The sequence below is a fragment of the Chelonia mydas genome, chromosome 2 (genome assembly GCF_015237465.2).
Source record: "Chelonia mydas isolate rCheMyd1 chromosome 2, rCheMyd1.pri.v2, whole genome shotgun sequence".
Classification (NCBI taxonomy): domain Eukaryota; kingdom Metazoa; phylum Chordata; order Testudines; family Cheloniidae; genus Chelonia; species Chelonia mydas.
In genome coordinates, this window is record NC_057850.1 from 202202295 (window position 1) to 202210591 (window position 8297).

General features: G+C 44.8%; 1 long non-coding RNA gene across 1 annotated transcript; it reads right to left on the reverse strand.

Annotated features, from left to right (window-relative positions):
• Positions 1-220: 220 nt before the first annotated feature.
• Positions 221-7899, reverse strand: LOC122464338. The gene is made up of 3 exons (XR_006288281.1): positions 7244-7899; positions 4322-4442; positions 221-803 (listed from the first exon to the last, which is right to left on the reverse strand). It is a non-coding gene; the product is annotated as an uncharacterized LOC122464338 (long non-coding RNA).
• Between the last annotated feature and the right edge of the window lie 398 nt (positions 7900-8297).

Genomic DNA, 8297 nt, shown 5'->3' on the forward strand with positions numbered 1-8297 from the left:
GTGAGATTATCCTTTCCCCTCATTTATTTTAAATGCACTGCAATTAGATAGGGTAAAACACGTAACCCACAGGAACAGAAACTTTCTGGAGGCTGTGAAAACTTCTTGGCCTCCTTCTTGGCTTCACAAAGCTAGTTTGAGCTTGTGAACCTTTCTTTAAACCTGTAATTTTAACCCCTCCCCCCCAATCCCATATATTTTAAAATACATGTTTCTCTTACTAAAAGAAAGCCTTTGCTATGTACTGGAAACAGAAGAACCCTCCCCTTTCCAAAGCTACACTGGTTCAACTGGATGCCCACTAAAAGTGTACATGAACATTATTTTTAAAATTAGAATTCTTTTCTCTCTCATCTGACACATGACAAGAGTTGGTACCACTGCTTGGCAGCTACTCTTACATCCAATACCCTGTAAGAAAATGGTAGGTTACCCTGGCGAGGGCCAGGTACTCCATATTATATTAAAAGTTTTGTGATTTTGATTATTAGGCCCAGCTCCTACAAACATTTGTGCATGCTTAAATGTTTTATTACATGTGCTTCACTTTACCACCAGGAGTAATCCCACTGAGGTTAATGTTGTGTTTGCAGTGTGAATTGCTTGCAAGGTTGGGACCTTGTATCTTTTCTGCTGGCTTATTGTAGCAGGAGTATTGTATCAAACATCATCATGCCTCACCCACAGTGACATCAGTTCATTGAGAAGGGCATTATGGACAGTTTCTTTTTAGAAAGTGACTGATCATCCTTTCAGATTTTTCAAGCTCAGGACATATTTGTTGCCAAGGCACTGGAACAGCTCTGTAAATGCAACAATGTGTTTACATGTTAGGAATATTGCAGGTGTTTTGAGGAAGGTAGTTTCACTTGCTAGAAGATTACAGAAACATTAAACTGTTATAAAGCAGCGATTCATTTATTTATATTCACTGGTATCCATTTTCTCTACTCAGTTCTTTCATAACACACAGAATAGATATCACTAGCCCGTTAAAAACCAGTTCTTCTTTTATTGTCCCACTAGAGGGTGCTTTAGCAAAATATATCTTAAATACTTGATTTAACACTCCACGATAGAATCATCAGGATATAGAGTAAATTAACATATTGAAAAATGCCCAATTCTTTTAAGATGCTATGAAAAACATGACAAGAGTGAAGCTAAGATTCTGCAATGTGTGTGTGCGAGAGATTGATCAGCATACAAATAAATTAAATAATGCAAATAATTATTGTGCACATTAGTACCAGCTTTACGAAAGAGAGAAATTTCATAATATCTAATGCTTTACACAAGCAATAACCCTGAAGATCCCGGCTGCCTTGCAAAAACATCAATTATATTTTATCTCAGTTTGCTACTATCTTGGGTTAACTCTCAGTGGATAAACATCAGAGCTTAAATTTCAGAGTGGTAGCCGTGTTAGCCTGTATCAGCAAAAACAATGAGGAGTCCTTATGGCACCTTAGAGACTAACAAATTCCAGTTCTGCAATTTCTCATTGGAGTCTGTTTTTGAAGTTTTTTGGTTGAAGAATTGCCACTTTTAAGTCTGCTATTGAGTGTCCAGGGAAATTGAAGTGTTCTCTTACTGGTTTTTGAATGTTATAATTCTTGATGTCAGATTTGTGTCCATTTATTTTTTTGCATAGAGACTGTCCGGTTTGGCCAAGGTACATGGCAGAGGGGCATTCCTGGCACATATCACATTGGTAGATGTGCAGGTGAACAAGCCCCTGATGGTATGGCTGATGTGGTTAGGTCCTGTGATGGTGTCCCTTGACTAGATATGCGGACAGAGTTGGCAGCATTAGCATTAGGAATCCTTGCTTACAGACAGCCCCCAACCTGAAGCAAATACTCACCAGCAACTACACACCACCCAACAAACACACTAACCCAGGAACCAAACCCTGCAACAAACACTTCAATCTCCCTGGACACTCAATCACAGACTTAAAAGTGGCAATTCTTCAACCAAAAAACTTCAAAAACAGACTCCAATGAGAAATTGCAGAACTGGAATTAATTTGCAAACTGCACACCATCAAATTAGGCCTGAATAAAGACTGAGAGTGGATGGGGTCACTACAAAAACTAATTTCCCCCTGCTGATACTTACGTGTTCTTGTTAACTGTTTGAAATGGGCCACCTTGATTACACTGGCCTCATTAGCACTACAAAAGTGATTTCCACCCCTTCTTGTCAACTGTTGAGAATAGCCCACTTCCACCTTAATTGAATTGGCTTGTTAGCACTGACCCCCCCCACACTTGGTAAGGCAACTCCCATCTTTTCATATGCTGTGTATTTATACCTCTCTACTGTATTTTCCACTCCATGCATCTGATGAAGTGGATTTTAGCCCATCAGAGCTAGTTAATTCAAACTGTCTCAGTAGCTGTTATGTTGATAGTTTTGCAGTGTTGCCAATTATCATTTTATTGTGAGTTTCAAGATATTGGGTGTTTTTCTTAAAGCCCCAGCTCCTGGAGTCAGGTGATTGCCTGAGAATCAAGGTGTTCATTGGAAAAAAAAGGTGTAAGACAGAGGTGAAAGTGGGCCAGTACAGGCTGGTACGGCGTACTGATAAGAAGTCGCCGCTGGTACCGGCCTGTATGCAGCCAATGTTAAAGCACTGCCATGGTAGCGCTTTAATGTCACTGCCCCATTTGCCCCCTGCAAGGCCGCCAACGTGTGTGTGGGGGGGGAAGGGGCAGCTGCCCCGGGCCCAGCGATTTAAAAGGGCCCAGGGCTCCCGGCTGCTACTGCAGCATCAGCCAGAGCCCTGGGCCCTTTAAATCACCACCAGAGCCCCACGTGGCACAAGCCAGGCAGCATGGAAAGGCTGGCTGGGGGAGGCTGACGCCCAGGCCCACCTCTTCCGCCGGAGGCCCCGCCCCTTCCGGGGCCCCAGAGCCAGGCCCCCGTACCGGTAAGTATTTTATCTTACTTCCACCCCCGGTGTAAGGTGAAATCTTGGGTCCATTGAAATCAGTGGCAAAACTCCTCTCCCCATCCAAGGGCTAGGATTTCACCATGAGCCTTTATAGTGGCAGAGAAAAGCTTGAAAATATTACACTGGCCTGAAGGCTTAACATTCAGAAGCCAAATAAAAACCCAAACTTTATTCCTTTCAAAAAAGGTCTCTCGATATGCAGTCTTGGCTTATAGGCTTGGGGTGGGTGATCCTGGATAAGGCAAAGTGGGGGAAAAAATTCCCCTATAGCTGTAGTCACAGCCCAGACAAAGTAGCAGATCTCCTCAGTGATGTGTTCATATTGTGAAAGCATATACTGAGTCTGACTGAGCCAGGGTTTAGTCATAGTGTCAGATAATGACAAGGAAAAGAGGCTCTATCTCCTTCATTGCTGGTACTCAATAGAGACCTGACATTTATCATCAGATAACTATGGCAAGTAGTGGCTGTTAAAGTTTACTGTATTGTAGCTGCTGAAATATATAGGCAACAAAGCAGTAAAACTGGAGGCAGTTTTACTGTAAGCTACAAATCTGTCATTAGCGGCATAAGTAAAACGTCCATAACAGAGTCCAAAGGTGAGTTCTGCCAGTGTTGTCACATGACAATAAAAGGCACTGAAATCATAGAAACATAGGACTGGAAGGGACCTCGATAGATCATCTAATCCAGTCCCCAGCACTGAGGCAGGACTATTATCTAGACCAGTGGTCCCCAAACTTTTAATGGTTGCGCCCCTCCTTACCCCTGTCTGTGCCTCCTCCCCACCCCATGAGCCAGGGCCAGGAGTGGGGTCATGGCTCTTGGCAAGGGTGGGGGGGGAGAAGGGGGTGAGACTGGGGCTGCAGCTGGGGGAGGGTGTGGGGCCAGGAAGGGAGCTGCGGCCAGTGGGAAAGGGGGTGGAGAGGGGACTGGGGCCAAAGGCCTAGGCTGGGGCTGAGGCTGGGGCCAGGAGCAGAGCCGGGGCTGAGACCACAACAGGGCTGGGTGGCACTCCTGCCCTGTCCCCCATGGAGGCTGGCTCAGGCCCTGCCATGCATCCTGAACATTCCTGCACACCCCCCCAGGAGGGAGACACCCCACAGTTTGGAGACCTCTGATCTCAGCCATCCCTAAGAGATGTTTGTCTAACCTGTTCTTAAAAACCTCCAGTAACCGATTTCACAACCTCCTTAGAGAAGTTGTTCCAGTGCTTAATTACCGTTACAGTTAGGAAGTTTTTCTTAATGTCTAACCTAAAAATCTCCCTTGCTGCCATTTAGTCTAGAGTCCAAAAAAAGTACCTTTATCTACAAAATAGTTAAACAAACAAAATAAGCTTCTCAAAACTAATCTCACCTTTTCTTTTTATTCTTCTCTAATGTCTAATGCATGGGGTTGACTTGAAGCCCTCCGGTTCATCTGCACTCTTCTGGATATTCCTGGGAGTGTGTCTACTCACTCAAATGTGTAGTTAAATCTGGAAGAACACAAATAGGCTCTGAGCAGAATAAGATTTAAAACTAATTGGATTTTTATAAACCAATTTGGTTTGTTTGTAAACAGAGTAATACAAGAAACTGATTTATATTTTAACCATTCATATTATACATAATCTACTTTTTCAAATATAGTTACGGTTAGGTAGCATATGGTTAACACGTTATGAGAAGTTTATGTACTATGGGAAGTTTATGATGTTTTATTTTGTGTGTGTATATATTAAACATTTAATAAAACATTATAGGAACAAATGGGCTCTGAATTCATTATAAAAAGACAAATATTCTCTCTTTTGCTGTGTCTAAATTGCCTTTTTTCTTGAAAGATTTCCCATTTCTGCTAATATTGGTTAAGCTCCGCTGATGATATAGCAAGCACTTAGTGAAAACAGAGCCCCAGGCAGCTGCTGGCATTTTAACTACAGTGCCACCTGAACCTACTCAGAGCATTTTAAAAATGAAATGGTGGTAAAAATACTGGCAATAGACGGTGCAGGTAGTGGCACCTGTAGTTAAGGTAGCCAGACAGTTCTCATTGTAAGACCCGATTTTCAGTTGCTTTCAACTTCGCCAAACTTTAAATTTCCCAGGCTGGGAGTGTGCCTCAGGCTGAATTTTGTTGGAATTTTTTAGCCAGAATGGTTTATCTGTTTCTAAGAATAAAGCTAGGAGAAACTATGTTGTTTTGTCCTTGTTAAGGAACTGGTTGCATTTATTTGTCTGGTTTTTTAAGAAGCTTTAGTGTAGAGCCCCGCACAGATACAAGATTTATACCCGCAGACGCAGATATCCACGGATATAAAGCGGATATCTGCGGAGCGGCGAAAGCAGCAGCATGTTGGGACGCCGCTCACAGGAGCCAGCGCCCAGCCTGGGCAGCTCCTCTGGAGTGGCTGTACCTCCCCCCGCCCTGCCCACTGGGGCAGACACCAGGCTCACCGGCAGATGTCCCTGGTCGCACTAGTGTGTGCCAGTGGCTCATACGTTCCCGGACAGGAGACGCAGACCAGGTGAGGCCGGTATGTCAGGCTACAGTTGATTTTACTCCCAAATATATGACAACTGGTTGGAATGGCAATAGCCATTCTTGTACGTGGATTAAGATGGGTTGATTGGCAAGACGATTGCTTAGATGGAAAGCAGTTGCCATTCTCCTGGTTTCATTAAGAAATAGTCTCCATTGCTGGAAGTCAGTGGTCAAAATGCCCATGTCTTGACTGAGATTCCTTTCAGTCTTATGGCAATTGTTTCCAGTGTCCGCAACACAGATCTCATCAGCATACACATGCTTCTCGGCCTGCATCTCAGAAAGGTCAGATGTGTACATACACTGAACAAAAGGAGAGCCAACATTGACCCTTGTGGCAGGCCACTGCAAAGATATTTAAGGCCACTGATCTTTCTCTGCAATTTATAGGATGAACCTTTGGTTACTAATCATTTCTTGGATGAACTGCACCCTCAGCCGCCAAGGAATAATGTGCAGCAGCTTGGCAGTCAGCGTGCTGTGCCACACGGTGTTGTAAGCTGCCATCTGATCAATAAGGACTGCACTAACTTTTTTCCCTGACTCAAATGTGTTTTCTGTGTCTTAAGTCAGGCACAGTACCTGACTTGGGTGCATTACCCACTCCTGAATCCACCCTGAACACAAGGCAGCTGAGATTGGACTACCTCATTAATTTGCACCAGGATTAGTTTCTCCATCATCTTGTCAGTAACACACAGCAGAGACATTAGTCAGTAGGCCTTTGGGTCTGCCAGTGGTTTCCCGGGCTTGGGAACAGTTGGAACCTTTGCTCTGTGACAGACTTTTGGGATGCTGCAATCGTGGGGACAAATCAGAAATCAAAGCAGACAGCTTTCGGCTAGTGACTCAAAGTGAGAGGTGAACTCATGGATGTTATCTAGACCAGGAGCCCTGTGAGGCTGCAATGGGTGTATAACCAGGCCAAGCTCTTGATCAGTAAAATGAGACATCAGGTTCGTGGCCACACTCAGAGCCTGCCTCTCTCAGCAACCATCATTTTAACTGCCAGGCAGGAAACTTTACCTTAATTAGGAGCTCTGCCATCTGCCACTAGCTGAGATGCCATGGAGTTTGCTGTGAGTGGGTATTCCCACTTGTTCCAATATTATAAACTAGGAGAGGGAATTGAGCTAGAAAGTCACGAAGGGAAGTTGTTTTTTTAAATGGGATTCCTGAAGAAGAAAGGTATTGCAGCAAAAGGGGATTTCCCCTCTTTGGGCTGGACCCAAGGCTGACTGAAACCAATGTGAAGAGTCTCACTGACTTCAATGGGCTTTGGGTCAGGTCAGTAGAGAGCTCTGGGCAAATGTCTTTTCCAGTCAAAACACAAGGTGACTGAGATTTTAACTTTAATTACATTGAGAAAACCTAGAGAACAGGGAAATTACTAGCCTTTAGAGTCACTTGGCAAAGGAATGCAGCCCTGAATTACAACTGTGATGGGAAGGAAGGGAAAAGGTGGTTTTCTTAAGTGATCTGAGTTAAAGCCAGATCCAGTATTTTAACAAGGGCCCCCACATCCATTTTCCTCATTGGCCTGTTATAAATCTTGAGTGTTTGTGCTATAAAGAAGGCTGGAAGCTTTGTTCACTTTTCAGCCATATGTAGACTTATGTGCTTTAGTCACTGCTGAAAGCCAGCATTCAGCCTGCAAGGCAGGGTAATGGTATTGTCCTCATTTTACAGATGGGGAAACTGAGGCAAAGGTTAAATGACTTTCAACAATGAGTCAGAGCAACCTCTACTCACCATAGGCGACTCTGGGAATTAGCTCATTCAGTCCAACTCCCTCTTCTTGCAGTCCTCCAGCAATCTCTACACACCATAGGCAACTCTGGGAATTAGCTCATTCAGTCCAACACCCTCTCCTTGGCCTGTTGTCTCACTCTCTTGGTTTGGAGCCACTCTCTTACTCTTGGGGACCTGCTGTACCTATCTTCATGGTTTAGCCACAAGAGTCCTTCCTTTCTGGGGTACTGTCACAGTCTTCCACATCATCCTAGGCAGTCCTTAATTCTACTGCCACATCTGGGCCACTCCCTCAATGGCAAGAATAAAGAGTCCCAGACTGGGTCCTATTTCACTACCCAGACTGAGCTTCTCACACCATGACTGGTTAGGGAACCCTGGCCAGGGAACCCTGGCCCACCCCCTAAGCTGGGTTCCAGGCCTGGGGCCCTCTTTGCAGCAGCAAAGGTCTGGGCAAACACAAACCTTCCTGCCACTTCCCTGGATTTCTTCCTACCTTGCTTATCCTAGGCTCGCATTCTCCACCCTTCTAGCTAAACCCCTGTCTCCTGGATCTGGTAGACAAACCCTTCCTCTTGGGTCCAAATCTCTTTCTTGCCCTTGTCCTAGGAAGAATGGCTATAGCCCCCTTCCTGATACCAGCTCCCTGGTTTTATAGCAGCCCCCATTGTTCCTCCACAGGTGAGCATCCCTTAATTAAGGGTCTCCTCTCAGCCTAAATGTATCCCAATTTGCAGCCTAATAGGTTAATTGACCCCTCTGGCCAACATTAACCCCTTCAGGGGGGCAATAGGTCTTCTGTGCTCCAATGATAAGACTGTACTCCTGTAAAAGATCACTTGTGAACTGGGTAAGAAGAAAGTGAGGAGAGGAGGAGGAGCCAAACTATAAGATTACGCCCTCACAATAAAAGGTTCCTGCCATCCCACCAATGAGGATGGTGACTCTGTTAGGAGCAGTGTGAGAAATTCCCCTCCCCCCCTCCGCCCCCCCGGGCATGACAAAAGCATCCAGGACCAGAAGGGAACTCTTGGAGAACCCAGGTCCCCTTGAT